At 40.0% G+C, this 27,876-nt stretch overlaps 1 protein-coding gene across 5 annotated transcripts in view; it reads left to right on the top strand.

The window, feature by feature from the left end:
- Positions 1–27,876, top strand: part of LOC140075670 (sodium channel protein type 2 subunit alpha) — a 156,610-nt gene that overhangs the window by 34,406 nt on the left and 94,328 nt on the right. The window lies entirely within an intron of this gene.

The following is a 27,876-nucleotide window of genomic DNA, read 5'->3' on the forward strand; positions in this document are numbered from 1 at the left end:
AGCACAGATCTTGTGTAAATTTGCTAAAATCAATTTGCTTTTTCATGTCATCCCAGAAAGACTCGATGATGTTCAGTTTGGGACTCTAAGGGCCAATGCCTCACTTTGAGGAATCCTTTGTTATGCAGATTTCTTAATGATATATCTTTTATGTTTGGAATTGTTTTCGTGATGCAGGAATAAATATTTAACACTTCTATGTATATTTGCACCTGCCTAAAAGTTTTGCACGGTACTGAATATGTAAATTGTGGGCTAATTATTGACCATGTAAAGACCCTCTAATCAACGAGCAGATAAGCAAATGCTGTGGACTGATTGCATCTTTTATCTTAGCCCAAAAATCAATGTTGTTGGCAGGACATCTCCCCATGTAAAGGGGGTAGGTGCTGCCCGCCGTGATGCCGTTGTGTGCGAACTGTAGATAATATTGACAATGATTCCTCCCCATTCAGGTCGTCACTGGGCCACGTAAAGACCATTTAAAAAAGGCAGCAATCTTCCTGTTATGTCATTGGTTGGTGCTTGTTTTGGCAGCTAATTGCCCTTGTAATAGGACCCTGAGGCCGCCATGTGCAGAGATAATTGCATCGATTATTCTGTGATTTATAGATTTGTTTTCGGCTAATGCCTTTTCTCTCACTGCTTAGGAATATGCTACCGAAATATAAATGTACCCACGTGATCCTTATTGCTGCAGTTTAGTGATCACTACATATAGTAACCCGTGCATTGTATAAATTACTTAAAGGGATATTCTTTATCTTTAAACGTTCCTTTAATTGATTTGGCGCTAGATGATTTCCCTGTTCTATGTGTTCCTTGAGTCCGAGGATTTCTTAAATTACCATGTGCGAATGGAAAACTGTCTTTGTTGCCCAAAACATCCAATTACATCTCAGTTTTCATTTTTAAAGAGCAGAATATGGCACTAGAGCTGCGCTGTGATTGGTTGCTATAGGCAGTAATGATTTACATGATTTTTTTGACTGTTTCTTAGATCTCTGTGTTGCCTGTAGTGTTTTCCAGAATTCTTAGTCTTGTCTCCGGAGCTTGTGTTTGGACTAGGCTATTACAGATGTACGGTCTTCTAATTACTGATGTGTTCCTTACTTTACCTTCTCCATTGCTTTCTTGCCAATACAGGAATAGAGGAAGCTCCCGAATGTGCGAGCAGCGTCTCTCTGTTGTGACAGGGGGGATGGTGGGGGGAGATAATCACAATAATACGGTAACAAATCTCTGTGTATGGATCCTAGAAGCCGGGGAACCTTTCCGTCTTCTACCTTTAGGATTTATCATCAGTATCTGTAATAAATTACTGTGTATAGAATAGACTAGTATCTATCCATTCAAATCTAACTATCTATAGGTCTGTCTAGTTCCTATTTATTTATCTATCTTTTGCTATGTATCTTTCTATCATCTATCTATCTATACATCTATATCTCCATATATCCATCTGTCTAGTTATATCTATCACTTTCTCTCTATCTCCTATCTTTCTATCTATCTATCTATCTATCTATCTATCTATCTGTCTGTCTGTCTGTCTGAGATTTGTTTCTAATTTGTGACTTATCTGATGTAGTGAATGGCTGTTCTGCAGATGTTTACACTGCATCAATCATTATTTTGCACCTAAATAGTTGCAAAAAAACAGCAAAAACTCATATTCCCTGGGCAGCTGCACTTGAAAAAAAACTCCCTTTTCATTACTGGATAAAAAGGTTTACGCTTTCCAAATGAAACATTTAGTCTATGCAACATGAAAAAATACTTCACCACAGTTGTAAAATTGTCATCATTTTCTATAGCATGCATGGGATTATTGTCAGTCTTAATGTACAAGTCCACAAATGTTATCAGACTAAATTACCTACACAATGGGGCAGATTTACTTACCCGGTCCATTCGCGATCCAGTGGTGCGTTCTCTGCGGTGGATTCGGGTCCGGCCTGGATTCACTAAGGCAGTTCCTCCGACGTCAATCATACCAAAAGAGGCATATAGGACAACAATCTATCCCAAAGGCAGACAGAGAACTGTTTGGGAATCAAAATGAAAACAATCTTTATTATAAATATTTACAGCAATCAAGACACATAATATTAAAAACATATAACATATTCCACAAGACACAAAAGAGTGTGGTGGTGGTCCAAAAAGTCAATCAACGTGAACGCATCTCCACTATAATGGCCCAAAAATTGTATGCCAAGTTATCTACAAATTCGTATTACCCACCCGGGTGTGACATGATGAAAAAACAACAGGAGAGAGGCTTGACCACCACCACAGCACCCCACGTCCACCAGGTGGCACTGCTGTGCTGAAGTTCCCCCGAGGCCCGCCAGAATGCACTGAAGTTCACCAGCCTATTCCTAGTGAAGGTAAGAGCGAGTCCCGCAACACTTTTTTTTTATAAATGCGGCGATTTTTCCGAATCCGTCAAACTTTCGTTCAGCCACGCCTCTTGATTTCCGTCACGTGCATGCCAGCGCCCATGCGCCACAATCCGATCGCGTGTGCCAAAATCCGCGGGCAATACAGGGAAAATCGTCGCAAATCGGAAATATTCGGGTAAGTCGTCGGGAGAATGCGAATCGGGCCCTTAGTAAATGACCCCCATTATATTAAAAGGGCAGATACTCATTTAAGCAAGAAAATGTATACATGTGTGTATATATATATATATATATATATATATATATATATATATATATATATATTTCATAGTATATGCACTTTAGTCTACAGAATCGGCAAAAGAAAATAAAATTAGTAACTCTCTGCCTGCCTGCACACCGTGACGCAGCCCATTTAGCGCTAAAGTGGAAGAAGGAGAAGAGGAGTCGCAGGCAGCGTCTGAAGGTGAGTATTCAATTTATTTTTTTATTTACTGGGGGAAAGTGTGCTTTATACTGTGGGAAAGTGTGCTGTATACTGGGGGACAGTGTGCTGTATACAGGGGAGCAGTGTGCTGATACCTATATGCTGGGGGATGGAAGTGTGCTGTATACTGTGGGCAGTGTACTGTATACTGAGGAGACAGTTTGCTGTATACAGCGGGGTGCTGTGTGCTGGATACCTATATACTGGCCAGTGTTCTTGGTACTTATATAATGGGGGAAATTGGAGGAAGTGTGCTGGATACTGGGGGGGGGGGGCAGTGTGAGGTATACGAGATGGACAGCGTTCTGTATACCGGGAGCAGAGTGCTGTATACTGGGAAGGGGGGGGGGGGCAGTGTGCTGGATACCTATTTACTGGGTGAGCAGTGTGCTGAATACTTATAAACTGGGTTTCTGTGTGCTAAATACCTATATACTAAAGGCAGTGTGCTAAATGCCTATATAATGGGGGCAGTGTGCTGTATACTGGAGGGAAGTGTGCTGTATACTGGAGGGGGGATACTGGATACCTATATACTGGAGGAGCAGTGTACTAGATGATTTTCTTAGATTCACCTTTTACAACAATGTACATAGAATCTTGCCTGACACTGACAACCAGGACTGAGTTCAGTTCCGGTTGCACAGCGTTCACGCCGGACGCTGCAGCCAGCACATGCTTGGACGCATCACAATTTCTTTTGTGTAGGGACCTGAATCACCCTATAATATTTTGGAGTCATCCCCTTATTGTGATATTCTTCTGGAACATGAGAGAAGTTTGGGAATGAGTTGACGCAGTAATAATTCAGTTGTCGTCATCCTCCGGTACCGATTCATAATCACATTAAGATATTTTTTCGTACTTGCAGTAATGCACCATTGGAATAACATTTGTGCATTTCATTACGGTACGGTTCCTAGATATGTCAGAGGAGAATTATTAAGCCGCTTTTCTGTTCTCATTACATGAAAGATCAATCAGGGGCCTTCCAGATCCGATGAGGCTCTCTCCAACCAAAGCTCTCAAGGAAATCCATGCTAGAAGTGCAGGGGATATCAGCTGCAGACGTAAACTCTATAGATGAAGACGTAATTAATAAATATATTCCGAGACAATGGGGGGGATTTATTAATTCTGTCGCAACCTCGGCAGTCGGCATCTAAAATCAGACTACAGAATGCATAGCCCGATGTATTGAAGCAGTGCACAGCTGTAAGTAATTAATGCGCAGATGGAACTAATCAGTCGGGCGCCATAAAAATGCCGACACAAATGAGATGTGCGCCAAAATCTTACATGGACTGCGCCTTATTTTTTAAAAAAATTTTGATTTCAGACCATTTTTTTCCCTGGTCTTTTTTGCGCCACTTTTATGGTGCAGATAACCGTGGAAAATATTAACATGGATATTAACAGGCTTCTCCGAAGTTTCATTGTTATTCTTTATCCACATCATTGGTTGAGTAATTTTGTTTCCTGTGTTTTTCACAGTTACTAGTTCCAGACACAATATGAATTGGACCTGAATACTCTTGATTCTTTTTTGGTTTTATATCATTGGGGATAACAATTTGATTGGTGGTGGTTTAATAGCTGGAAATAACACTAAAAAAATGGGGTTTCCACTAAATCATTGAAAGAAATGGCAAGCAGGCATCATACTGCTTTATTCAATGTCCTTGGGAGACAGATCCCAGATGACTTTCCACTCCATCAATTGGAGGAAACAGGATCTCCTTTCTTGTAGTTCTGCTCATAGGGCACAACAATCAAACTTGGGACAACCCCATTGTTAGAGAACATCTACCATCAGATTCACTACTCACAAGCTCCTACGGAATTCTCCTTCTTATTTTATTATAATTCTAAACGGCGCAACCTCAACTAAATAGTGTGCCCCAGAGCACCTTGGCTTATAATTTATTCATTCCTCCTCAATCATTCAGTCCGGACTTGTCCCTGACATCTCTGTCTCTCTGCAATCTAAAAGGGCAGACCCTGGAGGGACAAGGCAGGACAGCACGAGTGAGGGGGAGTTTATAAATTATAAGCCGAGGCATTTAGAGATGCTCGCTCTTGCACTGTAAGCCCCTCAGACCAATTTGCATAATTTTTAGAACTCTATTTTGGCAAAAGATTGCCATTCAGGATTATAATAACAGAAGTTCAGAGAAGAAGAATTCCAAAGGAGCTTGTGAGTTTAACGACCATCAGTGAATCAAAGAATATTTCATGATGTATAAAAATTTCACCAGTGACGTAACTAGAAGCTGATGGGCCCCAGTGCAAAGTCTGTGCCAGGCCCCTCGACTATACTGTATGGTTTATAGTAATAGTCTTCTCATATGGGAAAGTGACACCATAAGGGCCCCCTAAACCTCTTGGGCCCGGGTGCGACCACAACCTCTGCACCCCCTCAAGTTACACCCTTGAATTTCACACTAGTTAATTGTATTGGCATTTTCTACTCTACTTGACACTTGCAACGCCCATCTTCTGACCAAGCTAGCAATATTTTACAGAATTGTTGCCCACTTGCCAATACCTGAGGGTCCAGTTAGTAGGACCAGGAAATTTGTCTCATTTGTGTACCCTAGAGATAGCAATATTTTACAGAATTGTTTCCCACTTGCCAATACCAGAGGGTCCAGTTAGTAGTACCAGGAAATTTGTCTCATTTGTGTACCCTAGAAATCACCCATGAATCTTTATTTTGGGCTTTCAGAACCTGCCTGAAGCAGACCCAATAGAAATTAATTGAAAACCTGCTGCTCAATTTTATGAAAAGTCAAGTGATCTCTTAATGGGATTGGTAGGAATTCAATTCAACACCAATTATCAAAAATCTATCTCCATCCCTATAGAGAGGTGATAACTTATGTTTTTTCATCCAACCCCTTTGATATCCATGATTATAACTTTATAAAGAATCAAGATCCCCAACATTTTGGGGGACATTTTTTTGAAGATACAGATGATGCAATCACCAACCAATCAGGTGACACCACCCATTTTGCAGTAACTGACGGCGGCAGCCTCCTTATTCTACAGGATGCTATGGTCAAATACTACGCACTTCTTATGCAACTGTTTTGCCAAATGACTTAAATACTGTACAATACGACAGTAAATTCATAATCAGAATCGTAATCCACCGCGTGAATTGAACTTTTTGAATTTTATTTTCCAATAATTTATTAATAATACAGAACACACATTCTATTAGTTTATTATGGGTTTTTTTTTAGAAGATTTGGGGAAAAAATCTGCCTAATCATTTTCAAATATTGTTTTGCTATACATTTGTTCATTAACTCTATGTAATTCATTCTTCAATCTCTTGCACTTGTAGCACCTCTACATTATCACGGCTCAGATCAGCGAGACAAATATTTTGCAGGCACTAAGTTTAGTCCCTTTGTTGAATGAGGGGTTTATTTTCTCTCCTTCTAAAATTAGTATTGGGTATATTTTAAGCACTACTGTCTCCTCAAACATGACTTAAACATGGTTTGTGTTATTGTGAAATGGAAATCATTGTTAATAACAGCTATTTAATCCTGTGTAGCATGAACATCATGTAATTACCTCTACAGGGTCTCGCCTTGAGAATTCTTATCTTCCTTTGGAACCGCCTGAGAGCTGTGGGGTTTACCGGGCAGCCCAGTGGCATACGTTTCCTCCCAGAGGGACCTACAGTGTAGTGCCTATGCCATCTCATGCACCAAAGAGCTATTGCTACGTATACATTACTGTCTGTACGTGCATTCGGAGGTGTTAGCAGGCAGCTAAGAGATAAGCAGCAACCAAGTACAACCATTATACAATGACCAAAATCCAAAAAAGTTGATTTTTGCTCTTTTCAATGCTAAACATTGTGGTCTGTGTGCTTATTCCTTTATGCTCTAAGTGCTCTCTATGTATCCAAAAGAGTTATGGTATATCAGAGATCGTCTACTAACTATAGAGTACAGCATTTTTTTCCCTTGTTCCAGATTTTAGCTTTGTTTTCCCCAACCTTATTGCTTATCAAAAAGTTGGATCTCTTAAACAGGACCTGTCACCCAGAAAAACGGAACTAGGAGCTGGAAACTAAAGCTAACTAACACTGCTGCTCTGTACATTACAAACGCCGGACCGCTCTCAAAGTAGTCTGGCGTATTCATGAGGGGGCATGATTGGGGGCGGGATTAGGGGCGGTGACTGCCGCTCATCAGCCTATGGAGTGAGCGGGAAAGTCCGGGGAAGAGGCAGTGCCGGCGTTTGTAATGTACAGCGCAGCACTGTTAGTTAGCGTTATCTGTGGTTTCCACTAACGCTAACATTGTAACATTGCTGTGTTAGTTTTAGCACTAGGCGCTGCTTACTTTAGACCACGCTCTTGAACAACCCCTTCAACACCCATAATCGCATCAGGGGTGTTCAAAAATGGTTTTAAAATTTGGGTTTGGCCTGGTTCTCTCATTACTAAAGATGACTAATTAACAGAGAGAGACAAAAAGATAGACAGGCACAAGCAAAGTCAGGATAACCTGAGGTATAGAATAATTAGGCAAAGGATAGTCAGATAAAGCAAAGGTCAGAATACTCACCAATATTGAACTAGAGAAGAAAGAAATACAAGTAGCAAGAGATCAGTATAACCAGAAATGAAGAGCAGGTTTTTGTGGAGTTGCAGGATGCTGCCCCAGCTGCTGCGCATGGAAAACAATCAGAGATCAGCTGTAATTTTATAAACAGCTGTGCAAAAATGAAACTTGAGCTTTGATTGGTTGTCATGGCAAGTAGAGCAGCTCTGCTCTCAGACACTTCTGATAAGTCTTCCCAGATAAAGTGACAGTCAGATACAGAGACACAGACAGTCAGAGAGAGACAGTCAGACAGAGAGCTAGATAGATACATAAAAAATGTTTTTTGTTAACCCATACTAAGAGCAGTTACTTCCTATCCCAGGGAGTGCCGGGATCTACAGCTAGTATATTGTAAAATTAACTGATGGAAGGAAAGTTCATGATCCCTCTCCATGTAAAACGGGATTCCTTTATTTAAATCAGTAGATACATGAGATCCAGTTCTGTATGAAGGCAAAAACAGCAATCCAACGCATTTCCAATCCAGTTTCCTTAGTCATGACTATACAAAACTGGACTGGTTTAAATAGTGTAAGGATCTTACTCATAGCTAGATCTGTTTTAAGGAATTCAGGGCCTGACTCATTGGGCACATTTACTTACCCAGTGCAGTCGCGATCCCGCGGCGCGTTGTCCAACGAGGATTCGGGTCTGCTGCAAGTCACTAAGGTTGTGCGAGCGATATCCAGCAGGTGTCGCTACTGTGCCGAGGTCTGCCGGAGTTCACCTGCTTCTTCCTGGTGCAGGTGAGTGCTTGATCTTGCGATACAAATCGTTTTTTTAAATTCCACAGTTTTTATGAATCCATAGTGTTGTCCGACGTCACGTCCCCCTAATTTCTGTTACATGAAAGCCCGCGCCGATGTGCCACAATCTGATTACGTGCACCAAAATCCCGGGGAAATTCGGCACAAAACGGAAATATTCGGGAAACCCGACGAAAGTGCGGCGTTCGGACCCTTAGTAAATGAGCCCTATTGTCTAAATAAAGCAGCTCCATGATCCTAATGTTAACTTCCTTGGCTTTTTCTTATCTGGGTACCGTATACCCTTGTCATTGTCTTCTGGAACCTTCCAAGCTATCTGATTTAAATAACGGAATCCTGTTTTTACATGGAACTGGATTATGGAACAGTAAGGGTATCAATGAGGAGTCATAAAGATGATCATATTGAATTATTATATGGATGGCAGCTAGCAGGGCACATTGTAGTAATGTGCACTGTCATTTCTTATAGTCTAGACTACGGTATGTGATACCTTTATTAGCATTGTGTAAACTTATAATTTTGTACAAATGATTTGACATTGAGATCTGGGCTTTAGGTGTCAAAAAGCAAATTTGCCTAGTAAAATGGGCAGCCTTTTGTATAGCCTTCTGCACGGTAACTCATTGTAAACATTGTGAGCTTATTTGCATGACTACTATGTATGAAATGCAGTATGTCCCTGGTTAATGAGTGACACCTTAAGGGCTGTTCATGGCCCAATATACATGACGCTGGGACCACAGTGATGTCAGTATATTTCAGTAATGGGGTCGGTAGCAATACATCGTAGAATGGACCTCACTCTAATTCGTTTACTTGGAAAAAACAAAAACATACTTATCACCTATCCACATGCAATCTCTGTATATCTGAAGAAGATAGACGAACTCTGTGTCTTGGACTTTGAATGGACTAGTAACTTTAGTGCAAGAAAAACCCTTAAAGGAGACCTGTCACAACATGTTCACCACCAACCAACTTTGTTATCCTCCCTGAGCTGGAGTCAGGGGGAAGGAGGCATGTCCTGCTCGGAGAGGTCCTCCCCATGCCTCTTTCTCACCATTCACCAATCATGTGACATTTGCAAAATCTACCCCATGTTTGTATTTGGTCAAATGAAATCACAGCAGCCTTGATGGAGGATGGGGAGTAGAAGTCCATGGAGGTGTCCTGTGATTTCATGTGATCAGATGGGGTAGATTTTGCAAATATTAGAGGGTAAAAGACCTTAGATGACATCACCCTGGTCACATGACATGAAGTGACTCTATCTGGTCAGATGCTGGGGCCCCTCTGACACTCTGGACCCCATAGCAGCTGCTACCACTGTAGTTACACCCCTGACCTGTGCACAGATCCCTTCTCCACTTCAGAATATAACCCAAGAGGCATGAGGACATCTTCACTCATACTGTATCACGGTATATATGTATATATCTTTACCTATATTTTGCTACTTGTACAGGACAGAATAACTATAACGTAAAGGAAAGAGAAGCAATTTGTGATGAAGGTTAGGAGCCATTATGTAACCAGTTGAGGGTCTGTTAAAGGGTTACATCACCATCTATTATTGAGTGGGTGAAGATGCTTAAAAAAGCAAGCAGCGGATGAGATACATAAGACAACATAAAGTCTTTGTTTGTGTGGGCAGGATGGCTCTGTGGACTCCAGATCGATACGCAGTACTCTTATATTATGCTTGAGTCATGTATCGCCTTCTAAGCTTCTTATAAATAAAGGAACAATCTTCCTGGACACTTTGTATTGTTAGACTGGTGTATAGTAATCCATATATGTTATGTCATTTTCATCTTGCTTTAGATGCTGTTTTCATCTTTTTATTATCTCTCTGTTACGCAACTTCTCTGTATTTTTAGTGGGTAGTTAGTCAAGTGGGTGTTCCCTGTTTACCATATATGCATAAACAATCTGATACTGGAAGAACTTATTGAAGATTATTCATTTGGGTAGTGACACACTATGACAGGACACACCCAAATGGCCAACTATAACAAATTTCCCACTCTTGTATTTTCAAATATATTTTCTCAGACTACTTCAAGGATAAGAATTGAGGCTACATGTACTCAATGTAGAGTAAGACAAACCAGCCAACAGAACTTAACCAGGTTACAGCATCGGTCAAGATTTTTTTTCGAGTGCCTGGTTGACCTCCCACCAAACAGGGGATTGTGAAAGAGTTTGACTATTCTAAACATTAAACCATTCTTATTCAATAGACTACTAATAATTGGTACAAAAATATATGGTAACCCTAGGACTTCTGCTTAGATCCTGGGTTCGATTCTAAGCGTGAAAAACATTTTCATTGAGTTAATGCCTTCCGTTCATATTTCATAAGCATATTCCTACTGTTATTTCTCTTTCCATGAAGTCATGAAGTATTATAGTGATTGTCGAATCTTAGGCAGGTTCTTAATTTTGGGGGAGTTTTTGTTTGATCTGTCTCCTGCAAACTCTGCTCTACTTCACTTGTAGCTAACCTGCTGTGATTGACAAAAATCTCTCTATTCCCAATGCCAAGGAACTCTGGCATCTCATAAATCTCTGGAATATTGCTTTTTGCTTGTTATAGTCTTGTACTTATCAGCTTTGATCCCTTGCTTATATTCTTGACTATCCAATTGCCTAGTGATTTTGTACTATGTGTATTTGGCCACTATTCCTCTCTGTTTATATTGTATTGTATACCAGGCAATTAGGCAGGGACAGCAAAGAAGGACTTTTAGTCTCAGGGCCCATTGTCTTTGTTGTGTCCCCAGTCCATTCCCTGACCTTGAATAACAGGGGCACATACTTTTTCAAATGACCCCCAGCGTCCTCTTATCCCCACAACACCTGTTTGGGTTCCGGGCCTGGCTGGCTGATGCATGTCTATGCGATCTGCTGACACAGAAACTATGGCACAGTGTCGCCCTCTGCTGACATCATAGTTTCTGTGCCAGCAGATCGCATAGACGTGCACCTTCCCAGTGGGGAACCCATAGAGGTGCTGCGAGGAGAAGAGGACACTGGAGGGTGAGTACTAAGTTTATTTTTTTAAGGGGGCACTCTGCTACTCTGCTAGACATTATATTAATGGGGGCACTCTGCTGGACGTTTAATTATTGGGGAACTGTGCAGGACATTAATGATGGCACTTTACTGGATATTTTATTAATCGGGGCACTCTGCTGGACGTTTTACTATTGGGGTACTCTGTTGCACATTTTATCATTAGAGGTACTCTGCTGGACATAAATTAATGGGGGCACTCTGCTGGACCTTATATTAATGGGGGCACTCTGCTGGAAATGTTATTAATGGGATCACTCTGCTGGACAGTATATTAGTGGGGGTCACTCTTCTGGACATTGTATTAATGGGGGCACTCTGCTGGACATTTTATTATTGGGGTATTCTGTTGCACGTTTTATCATTGGAGGTACTCTGTTGGACATGAATTAATGGGGGCACTCTACTGGACCTTATATTAATGGGGGCACTCTGCTGGACATTATATTAATGGGGCACTATGCTGGAAATTATATTTTTGGGGGAACTCTGCTGGACATTATATTAATGGGGCACTCTGCTGGACATTATATTAATGTGGGTGCTCTGCTGATGTTTTATTAATGGGGACGCTCTGCTGGACATTTTATTATTGGAGGCACTCTGCTGGACAGCATATTAGTGGGGTCACTCTTCTGGACATTGTATTAATGGGGGCTCTCTGCTGAACATTATATTTATGGGGGCACTGTGCTGGATATTATATTTGTGGGGACACTGTGCTGAACATTTTATTAATGGGGGCACTTTGCCGGACATTATATTAATGGGGGCACTTTGCTGGACATTATATTAATACATGTACTCTGTTGGACATTATATTATTCGGGGTACTCTGCTGGACATTATATTTATGGGGAACTCTACTGGGCATTATAATAATGGGAGCCCTTTGTTGGACATTTTATTAATTGGAGGGGCTGCTGTGGACATTTCATTCATGAAGAAAGACTACTGGACATTTTATTGATGAGGGGAGGCTACTGGACATACTTGCGTTGGGTTATACTTGATAACATACTGTTGTATTGTGCAACATTTTGTGAAATATGGCACAAAATCAATGCCAATGCCACAATATTCATTCATCTTACAAATGAAAAATAAGACAACCACAATTTCTCATGCTAATTTTGATACACTCTTTCTCTGATACAGGACTAAATTAAGCATACAGCCAAGGTAGGAAAGCATTCTCAAAAGTTTTCTGCCATGAAAGTTAGTAAATCTAGCTACTAAATCTTATCCTCCTGAAACCCTATTTGAGAGTGGAGAGGGTGACAAAAAAAAAATGTTTTATATGTATTTGCCATATAAATGAAAAAAAATAGAAATAAAGTAAATTTTTGGGGAAAAAAAAGTACCTTTACTAACTATCTTGAAATATTGAGGTCTAATTTTTACATCTTAAATGAATGATATTTTGCATACTGCGTTGTCCAGGGACCGTTGGCACAGATAAACAGATAACATTGTAACCGCTTGATAATCTGATTATGTTATCGTGTATTTACAAGACATTTCATTAAGGAAGCAATCATAAGAGTAATTATGTCTTAATTTTTTTAGAGAATGTCTTTCACGCAGAATAGATTTACAGAAAGTGGTGGATGTGGTCTTCAACATTCACAACCGTTTTACTTGATGACACGGGACCATCAGGTCCAAATAATAATCCTTCTAGGTCATTCTAGAAGGCAACACATGAGGCAGATGCCAATTGTACATCCCACTTCCGCTACGTCTCTGCGCATGTGCTAATTACCTGTGTGCCGATACACCTGGTCACTTCCTTTTTAATTCTCATCCTGGTATTGCCACGTAGATCATGAATAAGGACTAAATACTAACAGTCCGAAACGCGTAGATCGTATATTGGTCAACATGCAAGACGTGACTTTGCGTTTTTAACTTCATGGAATAAAATGTACTTGTTTTAAGAAGATTTGACGTCTGCTGGAATACATTCCCTTTCGTTCAACTTGTGCATTGCCCAGTCACCCGACAGGACTACCTTATTGAGACAACAAATCTTCTGAAATCTTCTGTATGCCTTGATATACTCTTCAGATTTTTGACTATTACCTATAACCTTTGACTCTTATTTCACCATCCAATTATATGCTAATCTTTAAAGTTCACATACTTTTCCCACTTCCAGTTTTGCAGCATTAGATTTGATTAATCAATTAATTAAATTAATCAATGGTGGCTCATTTTTTGATTGGGTTCTTTTTGTTATCTACTATGAGGAAATTCTGATGCAGTTTTATGTCAAATTTTGGCTGAAACTGAGAAGATTCTGAGGTTTATAGACTTTTAATCAACAATATACTGGGTCAGATTATGGGAAGAGCTCTTGGGGTTCATGCCCTGGGGCCCCCACCACATTACGGGCCCCCACCAGCAATGTCCAACAGGCAGCTGACAGCACCAACTAACACTGGTAGGCTGAACTGGTTACCAGCCAAGTCCAAGTCAATCAGTGTCAGCACCGATCATTCGGCCTACTTTTCCTCCACCCGCCAAATCAGTACTACTGCCACTGTGCCAGCTAGGCTAACATGTAAGTAGGAGAAAGTTTAGAATATTCATAATAATTTAGAATAGTAATGTGTGTCAATGTTTTGGATACATTCATTGGGGCCCCCACCAGATTTTGTGCCCAGGGACCTCCACCATTCTTAATCCGGCCCTGCCAATATATATAGCTCTTTATAGTTTTATGGGAACAGATCCAATATACCTTTATCTACTAAAACAATGTTTGTTTTTAGGAGTCGAGTGGGTGGTCCTACTTAGTCATTTACTGCCCCTGCTTAATTAGCTGTAAATCATTCTTCAATGACAATTTCAATTAGTGAATTACAAATTATTTTGAATCTTTTAATTTGTCCAATTTTTCATGCTCTATAACATTCTGCCAAGTTATGTCTGCCCCATGGTTTAAATTTATGAATATAGGCCATAATATGAAATTTCAACATTGGTATGTATTTCATGTTTTTATCTAATTTGGAAATGACATTTTCTAAAATGTCCTTACATTGTGTGTGTATTGCATGCATTCACTGCAATGCATTTTTAACTCTTCCAGATGACTATAATTGTAGGCAGCCTGCAAAACATTATTTATTTGTAAATCTCCCCTACATATAATTTCATTGAAACATGGATTAAGAGGAAATCCTACTGGTATAATTAGCATATACACTACGCCAGCAGTGCAGGATCAATTTAAGAATTAGTTCAGCTTGTAGTAGCAATCTTTTCAGATTGTGAAGGAAGAATCGTGAATTGGTAAACACTACATCACCTTAACTGACCAGAAAAATACAGAAATCATTTTATGATCACAGTGTCCAATTTTGTAGGGTTTTACACTTTGTGAATGTATGAACAGTCAATGGTGGGCTATATGAAAATCTGGAGAATCATGCATCAATCCCCCCACCAGTGCACATTATGAAGGATATATTAAGAGGTTTCAGCCAATTGTGCACCTGGATGAATTTGAATTTTGCTATAACCTCCACTAGGAGCTTTAGTGAAACCTCCGCCAGAAACTAAAGTGTCCCCCCAGATGCCCCATGCCCCATGTATATGCTGATGTGTGTGTGGTCTGTATGTGCTGGTTGTGTGTGTATATACTGTATGTCTGTATATGGTACTGTATGTTTGTGTGTATTTGCTGTATGTGTGTACATGCTGTATGTGTGTATATACTGTATGTATTTGTATGTATGCTGTATGTATATATGGTGTGTATATACTGTAAGTGGGTATATACTGTATGTATTTGTGCATATGCTGCATGTATGTATATATGGTGTGTATATACTGTATGTATTTGTGTGTATGCTGTATGTATGTATATATGGTGTGTATATACTGTATGTATTTGTGTGTATGCTGCATGTATGTATATATTGTGTTTATAGACTGTATGTTTTTGAGTGTATGCTGTATGTACGAACATATGGTGTGTATATACTGTATGTATGTTTATGCTATATGTGTGTATATGATGTATGTGTATGTATATATAAGTATATAAATGGTTTGTGTATATATGATTATATAAATGTGTGTGATTCTAACTCACATGTGTGAGTATACAAATATTTATATTTTTTTTAAGTGGGAACCATTCAGAAGTCTGCTATGGGGCCTTCTCTTTCCTGGTTGCACTGAACCCCTCTTCGCATTTGGGTAGGATAAATCTGGTGTGATGTGGCAAACCATGATTATCATCCCCTAGCCTAGCCGCCAATGATTAAACCATATGCTACAAGGCATATTATTTACTTCCTAATAACTTATGGTCCATTTTTAAGCATAGGCAAAAGTGATGGTAAAACTGATGCAAAAATGTAGATTTGAGAAGAAAGAACAACCGATTTGCAACCAAATTTTAGCATTTAGTCCCTCAATACCCAATGATATGAGTGCACCAATCTATGTTATACTCAACATAAAAATCAACTGATCTTTCAACTGAGTTTTCATCTTGTGGTAGTTATTATTTTTATGGTTCTGTTACATTTTAGGATGTAATCGTCAACAATTCTAGTGGTTGAAAGATCTGTCCTAAGTCTACAATCTCAGTGGACATTGGCCTTGTAGGACCTCCTATGAGACGTGCTGAGGATATTTTAATTATTTAAGTGTCTTGGCCGGAATTCCTCAGGGATTTAGTCAGTGAAGTCAAGCATGTTGTAAGAGCTGGTATTTTATTAAGCATTTCTCCCTGCATCTTACAGCATCGCTCACAGTCATTTACATAGAAAATTACCATCTTTACCATTAAATTGTGCAAAATAATTTACCCAGGAGAGTAATCGTAAAAAGACCAATTGTTTGGTTAAAAAATATCCAGAGTTTTTTTGTATGGGGTATTTGGAGGACATATAACATTTGGAGGACACCAGAATTTGGAATTGTTATTACATAATTTGTCCGGATTTTTTTGTTGTAAGATTTTAAAAATTTTCAATAGCAAAATGAGATGGATTTCAAGAATGATGTCTATTGATGACTATTTAAGAAAAAGCTAAAACTAGAGTCATACTGTGCACCAGACCTATCTAGGCTAAGTTCCATGGTTTCATATTTTGGGAACAAGAGTGTTTTTATTATATAGGACAAATGTTTTTTATCGATATTAATCACTCCTTGGGATATCTGGATAGGAGATGTCTTCTTGAGACCTCTCCAAGAATAAAAAAAATGATGACCTTCCATTAGGATTAGTGTTAAGCTGACCCAATCTGCAAAGTTCGGGTCCACTGTTCCACTGTTCTCTTCTAGAAGTTCAGAGCTGGGTTTGGCTCAAACCCGTCCAGAGTATTCCGGGAATATGGACGTCTGATACAAAAAAACCATAATGCTATAAATACAAGAATACAGCTTAAATAGTTTACTTTTATGATTTGCTAAATTTTAAGGCATCTAAAAAAGTAGATGGAGTTATCTCCAAGATGGCCACCACATTATACTACAACTCCCATGATCCCGCAGTTCTCAGTTCCTCCCTCACAAGCTCTCCTCCCAGTGATGATCTAACAGAATGTCTTACTCTGTTACCATAATGATGTGTATCCGCCATCACTGTACATTACCTCGCTGAGATGACATCTCGCCACAACACTGGTCATACTGGATGCACTGGAAGCAACCAACTGCAGCCAAACATAGTGATGATCACATGACCTGTCCAGGCAGTTGCAGGACATGTGATGTGGGCATGTGACCAGCGGCCATCTTCTGTCCTATGTCTCCTCCAACTCGACAAAGTCACAGGACTGATTAAAGGGCTAGTAACATTTTAATTCTCCATTATATTGTATTTGCACATCATTTTTGTAAGGGAAGCAGAATTTTAAACAACAACTAATTACATATTAGCTTATATTTTAAAGATTTATTTGAATATGAATTATGCTTATTCCTGTAATCCTTTTATGTCCGTGATCAGTGCGGAAGTGACGCCCCTTCCCAAAATGCTAGCATGCGGCCACAGAGATTTAAATGTCACAGACGAATTTGCCAGCAGCATTTAAAGAGTTAACTCCCCCAGATGGTGTTGGTCATGCGTGTTATTGATTGGGGTCCAGGTTCGGTACCCAAACACGGAACCAAACAGGTTTTTAAAATTCTTCAGAACCTCAATTTTAACGGGTCCGCGTATAACTAAATAGGATAACTTTTCAATATTAGTTGGGATCCAAAACCTATCAACCCAATGAGTAGATCCTCAAACTGCCAGTGGTATTCTCCAGTCCTTCTGTTTCCCAAACCTTTGATGTGGCAATTATCAATCCAATTCAAGTGAAGTTGCAATACCAGACTATTCAATGTTTGGCACTGTGCTTGACAAGCAATGATGAGGCCATAATCATGTCCAAATACTTGGTGTTGGACCACTACTATTTCTATATTGTTGACCTGTCCTAAAGGACATCTATAGCCTCCTTTAAATAATGAATCCACTTGTAAATCCGTAAATACATTCCTTTCCCCGCTTCGGTTGCCAACAATATCCTGCATTTACCACCAGGATGTTGATAATAGAGGTGTTAGAGGGAAAAACTGTTTCTCTTACTTGATTTACCATGTGCATGAACCACATGGGTCAAATATTACGATACATCAGGATGTAAGCAGGAAAGCTGTGTTGTCTCCGGAGAGGCAGCATATCAAGGATGGCCAATAGGATGTAATGCAATATATTGTAAGGTAATGGGATTACGACGTGTTGGAAGGCAATGTGCTTTCCAAGGAAGGAATCCGGGCTCGGTCCTGTAAGGCTGTTTACATTGTAGCTTTATTGTTTTATCTAAGCTACAGCCGTCCATTTACATAAATGCCCCAATGACTCTCCTCCGCTAATTATGTGCTACAGTGATTTACAGAAAGGACTGTAATAGGGAACAAAGTAAAGCCCTGGGCAAAATGTCTCTAAACTGCTAGTACGCAGCAGTCTGTGAAATCCCTTCCGCTTGCACATGGACAACACTGACTATTTATCATACAGAATTAGTGGCTGAATTTGCATATTGTAGATTAGCATATTGTAACGCTTTATGTGCATTGACAATATGTTTGGTTTGGTGACTCTTTGCTGGATGGTTTATATTCTATATTCAGTTAGTCAATGATTTTTATAGGTGTTTTTGGGGGAGAAAATAGATAACATATCCATAGAATTGGTCCTTAATATCCCATCATCCAGCAACCTCCCAGATCAGTTGTTGTCAGAGCAGACAGATCCATTCTGTGTTTAGTGGTCAGACCTGCTTACTGCAGATCAGCTTCCATTCATTTGAATTGTAGCTAAGCTGCAGTGACTGAAATAATACATGTAGGCTTCGGAGTGTTCTGGTGTTAACCGGCAGGGTAGGAGACAGTCCTAATGTTGGTCCTGGAGATTGTAGGCTTCCATTGGATCACAGATTGTGTTTCAGTTACTGTAGATACAGTCTACATTACTATTGTTTTATCATCGCTATCAAAATCGGCCCCTAGTAGGGACGAGTACACCCAACTTAAGTTGAGTCCGGTACTGACCAGGACACGCACCCAGTAAATTGAATTGTTTAAATGCCACCAGTAAAGTCGTCATTAGGCAGCACCAATTCACCCCCCGAAAATATAGGCGCATGCCATATCAATTTAAGTTGTCGATTTTGCCGGGGGATTTTAAACAGTTAACACCCTTGATCGGTGCCAGCACTGCTTGCAGGCGTTGTGGGTTGGTCTTTTGAGTCGGTTGTGGACCTCTAATGAAATCTGGGGTTGAGTTTGGGGGACCCCAAAGTTTTTTACAAACCCGAACTTTTCCATGCCGGTCCGATTATTCCTAGTCCCTAGTAGAAATGCACAATTTTTTAACTCTTTAGTAACTCAAAGCTAATAGAGAGGTAATCTCCATCTATTACCATAATAGATCATAATATCATAGTAGATAAGGTGAAAAAAGATTCATCAATTCCAACCTCATAAAGTGTCGATCCAGAGGACGGGCAAATAATAAGTTCATAATTAGGGAAAACTATCTTCCTGAACCCCAAATATGGCCGTCAGAAAATCTCCCTGGATCAACATCAACTGACTGGAGTGGCCATGTATAGACAACCTAACATGTCTTTTCATATTTATCAATGGGCACCATGCGATGCTGCTTTTCCCCTGAATTCGTGCAGATGAGGCAACATTTGCTGTGAAGCTCCCTTTTAAATCACATGCGATTACTGGGAGTCTCCTCAATGGGACACAATATCATTGGCATGTTTTTAATGGGTGGGAGAGGGGTTGATGGGAAGAATAATATGGACTCTTGAATTAATTATGTAATATTCTAATTAGGAACCATGAAATGCCACTCATCCCTTGCATTGACTCTGAAGTGGCAACAATTTCTGTTACCCTACCCTAAAAATTCTATGTTATTACTGAAAGTTCCGGAAAAAGGACACAATTAAATTTTTTTTTATTGTTTGTAAAATTTTCGATTACGGTTGGGGAAGGAGTTGATATGGGTTAAATGAGTTGCACGGGCTCTTGAAAGCACTCTTAGTATTAGGCATATTTTAGATTTACCTTTTATCTAAAAGAGACACAGGAAATACCACAGCTCTTTCTAGGGTCGGGAGGTAAGAGTTCTCCTTACGCAGATTGCCAATTAAGGCCGCCTTGTAGGCGTGTGGAGACTTGTACCCTTTGACGCACCACTAGGGTATTCTGGGTATATATCTATCCTTGAAAACTTATTTGCATATTTTCCCATAGTTTTTTCTGTAACTCCCATAGAATGGCCATCATTGCACTGAATTCAGAAGGGAGAGGCAGTTGTTCTGATTCCTGTCCTGTTCTCTCAATAGGAAAGGGTCCCATATTTTACATTTCTACACCTTACAACCTTACAATCTAGGATTACGAGCTGCTCATATTAAATGATTGTTCGGTAGCAGAAATGTAGTAAAGTGATGAGACGATCTTCTGTCTTATTGTGCCGGCATCTTTACTGCAAGGTCGTATGGTCAGCATATGCTTTGCTGTAATCATTACGCTCCATAAAAGCTCGATGTAAACAGCAGTTTGTAGCTCAGGGATATCACTTAAGGATGAGCCGCGGTGTCACCTGTTATAATGAAGCCGTGTCGGGAGGGGCTCGCCCACATAAGACATGAGAGCTGACAGTTTGGGCAGCCCCCTCAGCAATTGGTTCTTGAAATGAAAATTGCAATGACAAATCATTCAGTGTGACTCGGTGCACTGTGGATTTTACTGGGGAATTAATACTTCACTGCCTGGCATTGCTTGCATCCAAGGACCATGAAGCTATTGTGGCAACCATCAAAGACCACCTGGTTGAAGATGGTTGAATTATAATGCAAGAAACCAGAAGTCATTTTATTTTTTCCAGGTAACCTCTAGTGCTACTATGTATACTGCTAAACGGACTTTACCCAAGAGCTAGAGGTTATGCAGGCTATCATAGTGCGTGGTTGTAGTCAAAGACAATGTCAGTACACAAAAACAACATGAAGCCAGGGGGCACATCTTCTGATTTATGGTCCTTCTGATATTTTTTGCAGTCCTCCTACTGTGCATACTGTTACATGATGGTCCTGACCCAAAAGCCAGATGTTATAATTAGGTCAGACACTTGGTTGTGGTGGTGTAGGGCAAAGGCGAAACACAAAACTATGAATTAATGGTTAATCGACACATCTTCTGTATTGTATATACTGTTGTATGCTTTTTCTTATATATTATATGTTCCTCCTGCTGTATACACTGCTATATTATGGTCCTAACCCAACATCTAGATGTTTTAATGAGGTCAGTAGGCAAGGTCAATACAATGGCAAAACACGAAAGCATGTGTAGCTACAGGGCACATCTTCTGTACTAAACATACTTTTACATGGTGGTTCTTATATATTATATAGTCCAACTGTATATACTGATATATGGTCCTGACCCAAAAGCCAGATGTTGTTAAATGGTCAGTATGCAAGGTCAGCACTTGATTGTATTAGTGAAACACAATACAGTCATATGGTCCTTCTTATATGTTATATGGTTGTCCTACTGTATGGTCTTCCTACTGAAAGGGATACAAAAGTTGTTCTTGTAGAAGGGCCCCGAGTTCTCTGTTTCTTCCCTTGAATCCCTTCTTATCTTACTTGTCCAGCAAAAGGACCTGGTTCTGACCAGTCAAGAACAAAATAATTGTAGGATTTTCATGCTCTAGAACTTACTCTTGAAGCTGCTCTTGATGCAACAGACACCCAACCCAAGACAGAGATGTGACCCTATGGTTATGCTTTTAGGAATAAGGGTTGAGCAGTATTACGCCTGACTAGTTTAAGGAAGTTTGAAGAGTGCTAAATAGTGTAACAAACTGGTGAGAATGTCACTGACCTGGAGTTGCCGGCGGACATTGGTTTCTTCCTAAGCTTAAGAACCTTCAGTAATAAATGTATAGAATACAAATAGTATAATGTTAAAAATGATACTACCTATAAAACAGAGACATTAGAAGTGGGGGGATAAGTGCGGACATTTCCACCATCCGCTACTGTAAATGCACATTCATCAAGCATGCTGTGATTGTACCTTTTATTCTTAGATGAAGCTACTGAACAGTGAGCTCTATTAACATATGCATGAGGGCAACCGCTGCAGGGTCTCGTAACCTGTGAATCTGTGTGGAAGCAGCGGGAATGCTATGTGGAGATGTCTAAATCAGATTTTCCAAAAAGTAAATTACATTAAAAGTCAAACGCAGTTAGTACTTACCGTGTCACATCCTTACACGACGTACTGTATGTAGGGGGAGGGGGTCCACCTTGTCACCTTAGTCAAGGGTTTGACTTGTGTCACGATACTTACTCACCATGATGTAAATTTCGTGAGTAAATTTAGAAACTCTTCCTCTCCTTTTTGTGACCTCGGAGCTTTCCAAAAATAGAAGCGTTCAAAGCGTATTGAATAATTTTGTTTGCCCGTGGCTTCGTATGTGCCTTTTATTAGTGTCTGCTTGTTATTGTGATGAGAGATGATGGTGAAAGGTTTGCGCTGCATTAATTCACACTTTTTCTGTCTCAATTTTGTGTCATATTACACTGCACGTCTACCGTGGGCATGAGGTGTTATTCTTAAAGAGTCGCCATATTGAATAGGGCTCCATGGCATTTTAGCTTTGTAGGCAAAGCCATATCATGGAGAGATGTGTATCTTAAGTTGGTCCTACAAATACAATATTTGTTAACACATGGCAATCTTTTGACAGTTTTACGTGTATGAAGACCTCCAGACTGTTTTCATGAAGTCCACTGCACCATTCTTTGACCTGACTATAAATTGTATCGGTGTACTGAGGAATGTGAATTGCCATTCTGCATCTCCCGATAACCATCGGTCTTGATAAACCAGAATCCCTACACTCTGTGGGTCCCTGATCTTCAATATCCTATGCAGTGTTGCCATTCTGCATCTCCCGATACCCATCGGTCTTGATAAACCAGAATCCCTACACTCGGTGGGTCTCTAATCTTCAAGGTCCTATGCAGTGTTGCCATTCTGCATCTCCCGATACCCATCGGTCTTGATAAACTTGAATCCCTACACTCGGTGGGTCCCTAATCTTCAAGGTCCTATGCAGTGTTGCCATTCTGCATCTCCTGATACCCATCGGTCTTGATAAACCTGAATCCCTACACTCTGTGGGTCCCTGATCTTCAATATCCTATGCAGTGTTGCCATTCTGCATCTCCCGATACCCATCGGTCTTGATAAACCAGAATCCCTACACTCGGTGGGTCCCTAATCTTCAAGGTCCTATGCAGTGTTGCCATTCTGCATCTCCCGATACCCATCGGTCTTGATAAACCAGAATCCCTACACTCTGTGGGTCCCTAATCTTCAAGGTCCTATGCAGTGTTGCCATTCTGGGTCTCCCGATACCCATCGCTCTTGATAAACCAGAATCCCTACACTCTATGGGTACCTTATCATCCAGGTGTTATGCAATGTTGCCATTCTGCGTCTCCCAATACCCATCATTCTTGATAAACCAGAATCCCTACACTCTGTGGGTCCCTAATCTTCAAGATCCTATGCAGTGTTGCCATTCTGCGTCTCCCGATACCCATTGGTTTTGATAAACCAGAATCTCTACAGTATGTGGGTGTTCCCCAATCTTCAGGGTCCTATGCAGTTACCCAGAGTCAAATTTCAACTCTGGGTGGTTCAGGGAATTAAATTTTGGCCTTGCAGAGGAATCCTGAATTCAAATCAGACAAAGGTCTACATCAATATGTTTTCCCAGATATTCTTGGGTTTCCTCACAGACACCAAAATCAAGTAGAAAAAGCTACAGCTTCCTTAGAAATTGAACCTTGTATCATGTTCATATTTTATTTTTATGAGAACTTGTCACCTCATAATGGAAAGTAATACCTTATAGGTCTCCTAAGGTTCCTGAGCCCTCGCCATTCCCTTAAAGGGATCCTGTCAGTAAATTTAAACATATTTTTAGAAACTGCTATTAGAAGCAGTGCAACCTTCCCTAAATTGTTTCTCCTCAAGTGTTTAAGCTTTCACATTTCCAAAGTTATCTGACCATTTATGCAAATCACCCTATGTGAGTCTGATCTGTGTCTTCCTCCTTAATGAGTCCAGCATACTCCTAAGACTCCTTCACAGCCACACCTACATACAGCATGATGTGAGAATGAGGGTGCTTATTTGAGTCACAAACAGCCAAAGCTATTTCAACTCCCTCATTCCCCCTCCCTAGGGTATTATCATCAGCGAGTCACACACATCCAACTTCTCCCTCAACTCCCTCATTCCCCACTCCTGAGGAATTCTCTTCAGGTAGTCACATGCAGTCAATATCTCACTTAGCTCCCTCATTCTCCCTTCTCTAAGGAATTCATCCAGTCACACAGACCCAACATCTCCCTCATTTCTGAGGTATTTATCCAGTCACACAGACCCAACATCTCCCTCATTCCTGAGGGAGTGGGAAATGAGGGGACTGAGCAAAATGAAGAGAAAAACACATGCCCCTCATGAATTATGAGTCTCCTAGAAAGCAACATTTTCAAAAGTGACTTTAGCTAGATCTGAGCTTTGGATTTTTATACAATATGAAGACTTGTATATCGAAACCTGTTGTTAAGTTTAATGGTGAAATCCTGATGACAGGTTCCCTTAAGTTACACTCCTATTTGGAACAAAAGATATTTGAGTCAAAAGTGATTTTTGGAAAGTATTTTGCTTTTACTAATTTTTAACCCGCAGAAATTTTCATACACTAAATATAAAAACACTTTCTATATCAGACTCCTTTCTTTTTGAGCTTCTCTACCCGAATATGTAGCACAATCAGTTCTTGTAGAGTTTTTAATGAAAGTATTTGGGGTGATGAGACGAGTATCGGTAGACATGAGGCTCCATTTTGAATTTGGCAAAAATGTTTGATTTCCCACTGTCCACCTGAGGAATAACCTCAAAAAAACCTCAATTACTTAAACTGTGAACAATCATATAAAAAATAACACAATCCATGACAACATCTACAATGCATCAAACCAAATGCAATCTCATTTATCAGGAGCTCAAGGAGAGCTGCCCCTGTAGATTTGTTAAGTAGTTTAGGAAACCACCTCCCCATTGAACAATCGCGGTAATTGATACAGTTGTAACTTTTTCCCATTACTTATAGCTTGTACTTGGCTTTAGATTTTGGGCAAATTGGATATTTTTAGAAATTACGCTGAAGAATTTGAACAAAAGAAGGTGGAATCTTAACAAAGCTCATAATGTCTAAGATTATAATTTAGAACATCCCTGGATGATGGATGATACAATGTAGCAGAGGCATAGAGGATTGGGAGCAACTTCATGGATATGAATTACTCCGACTTCTATTAAATTAGATGTAAATTACAAATAAATCAGGCTTTTTGTCGTCACAGTTTTGTATTTTTTTTCCCAAACATTGAGAAACATGTTGCTGCTTATGTGCCTCGGATCACTTTATTGGTTTTACAGTCTGCAGGGGAATGAATTTCAGCATCAGATTATGAATCATCAGGTTCCATGTAGATTTTTGCAGTTTAGGCTTCATATCAATTTGTATAATTTGGCACAAATGAATTTACTATTAAGAATAATCTGAAAGTGTATAATTCCCAGTAGTCTGCTGTTGTGGTCTGTATTATTATCTACAGTCAATTTTGCTAGAAACACTTACTCAGAATGTCTCAAAGAATCCTGCAGGGAGATTGTTCCAAACATCTTAGAGAACTAAGTACAGATCAGTACCATGGGGTTCATTAGAAGTTTAGGGACAAGGGCGGGTTAATTAATGTCTGCACCAGTCACGGGCGTTAACCCTTTAAATGCCACTGTCAAAGTCATCAGCTAAATTTAGATTGTTGCGACATTGCGCCTGCATTAACTTGTCAATGTCCCTGGGCGCATCCATTTTGGGGAAGGTTGTCGCTCCCAATGAAGTCATCAGAAATGACGACCCTCCCCAAAATGGTGGCGTGCCGCCTGCATGTTAGTACCAGCATGCATGCAGCCGCAGTAGTTCAAATGCGGCTGGTGACTTTGCCCGCGGCATTTAAACTGTTAACACCCCCTATTGGTGCCCAATATTGGAACCCAATCCCGGAACAGGATTTCAAAATTTTAATTTTAACGGTTCCGCTGATCACTTCTCACATTCTTCTGTCTCTTCATGTAATCCCAGGCAGACTTGATGATCAGTTCTCTGTGGTAATCATATTGGGGCTCATTTACTACGGGTCGCGGTTCGCACTTTCATCGGACTGTGCACTGTTTTTGGGGAATTACACGGCTCTGAAAGGTATTTAACAGGTGTCTGCGCTGGGATTTTGGCGCAAGTGATCGATTTTTGGTGCAGCTGTGGGCGGGCCATCGGACGATTAGACTGATTCGGACTGAGCGTGGAATTTATCTTTCAAATTGTGTGGCAAGACAATGCACTTACATGCACCAGGAAGAAGAAGGTGAACTCTGTCGGACCTAAGCGGGGAAGTGACACATGCAGGATATCGGGCGCACGATCTTAGTGAATCGCTGCAGAGTGCATGATCGTCGGACAATGCACTTTCTGTGAACTCCAGCAGACGGGTAAGTAAATGAGCCCCAATATCTCTTCTGCAACATCTGGCAAAGCCCAAAGAATGGTCACACCAAATATTTGATCTACATTTCCCTTTTGTAGATTTCTCGTTATGTAAACTTCTCTTTTTGAAAGTATTTTTATTTTGCAGCATTTTTTTCAATATTTGCATAGAAAATCGGAACTCTACTGTAAATGAAAAAAATAATCCTGAAATATATCGGTTTTCATTCGGGTCAATGAGCCCGAATAGGCTTATACTTCGTGTTATGTAGAAATCGCTTCTCTCTGCAGGCAGTCCCCGGGTTATGTACAAGATAGGGTCCCTTGGTTTGTTATTAAGTTGAATTTGTATGTAAGTCAAAACTGTATATTTTATAATTGTAGTTCCAAACAAAAATGTTTTTTTGCCCCAGGGACAATTGGATTTTCAAAACTTTGGCAATGACTTTTGGCAATAGCCTAAAATCATTGATGTGCACAAGGTATTTAGAATTTAAAAAGAATTGTAAAAGTTAGAAGATATAAAATATTATGTTTGGAAATCCAAAAATTAGGAAATATGAAATTGTATTATTTAGAGAAGGCTGAATTATTTTTGCTGGAAAGAAAGAGTAATCCCATTAGTGAATGTAACACGGTAATATAAGCCATAGATTTCCCTGTTGTGTTTGCATATGGCACATAAGTAGCAGAGCTGGGAATGCTACAGAATAGTTTCTAAAATGTAGAATTTGTATATTGTGAAGAAAAATGTTGCAATTACAAAATGTATGCTCTGTGGTTTTACGGAGACTTCAGGTGATGGCAGCACATCATTTTAAGGCAGAGTTATCAGGAAGCGGGTGTGATGCATTATGACAGATTTACCACTGCTACATCTGTAGATTTGCATGCAAACTAAAGAGCGGGAGGTGGATATTTCCCATATAGGTTGTGTTCATATCTGAATCGGTCAATTTTGTTGTTCTGTTCTGACATAGGAGCAGAATAAGAAAATTGATGATCTTTTCTAAGGCAAGGATAGTCAACAACTGTGACAAATTCCTTGATATAATGGAGTCACTCAAATTGGATTGTCCGACATATTGAGTCAAGTACAAGTTGATCAAAGATCAAAGACCAGCACGGTCTTTAAACTTATCGAAGAAGAAACTCAAAATAACAAAACAACACAACAACAGTTACCGGTACTAACAGTAACAGAGGTCACTTAGGACCTAATCATAAAAGTTACTGCACTATGCCAGAGTGGTCAGAGGTGGCCCTCACAAATATTAAATAACCACCAAAAACTAGCTGGAAAGAGGGAAATCCATGCCAA

This window comes from Engystomops pustulosus, chromosome 8, assembly GCF_040894005.1.
Source record: "Engystomops pustulosus chromosome 8, aEngPut4.maternal, whole genome shotgun sequence".
NCBI classification, from domain to species: Eukaryota; Metazoa; Chordata; class Amphibia; order Anura; family Leptodactylidae; genus Engystomops; species Engystomops pustulosus.